Source organism: Eimeria mitis, genomic scaffold (genome assembly GCF_000499745.2).
Source record: "Eimeria mitis Houghton genomic scaffold, Emh_scaff2218, whole genome shotgun sequence".
Classification (NCBI taxonomy): domain Eukaryota; phylum Apicomplexa; class Conoidasida; order Eucoccidiorida; family Eimeriidae; genus Eimeria; species Eimeria mitis.
The window spans coordinates 7,764-8,072 of NW_013570545.1; positions in this window are offsets into that span (position 1 = coordinate 7,764).

Consider the following 309-nt stretch of genomic DNA (forward strand, 5'->3'; position numbering starts at 1 on the left):
GCATGCATGCATGCATGCATGCATGCGTGCATGCGTGCATGCGTGCTTCTATATGTAGCCGTGCATGCATGTATGTAAGCATGCATGCATGCATGCATGGATGCTTAGATCTATGCATGCATGCATGCATGCATCTATATGTAGCCGTGCATGCATGTATCTATACAAAGCCGCGCATGCGAGCATGCATGCATGCATGCATCTGTATGTAGCCGTGCATGCATGCACGCATGCGTGGATTAGTTTATATATATATATATATATATATATATATATATATATATATATATATATATATATATATATATA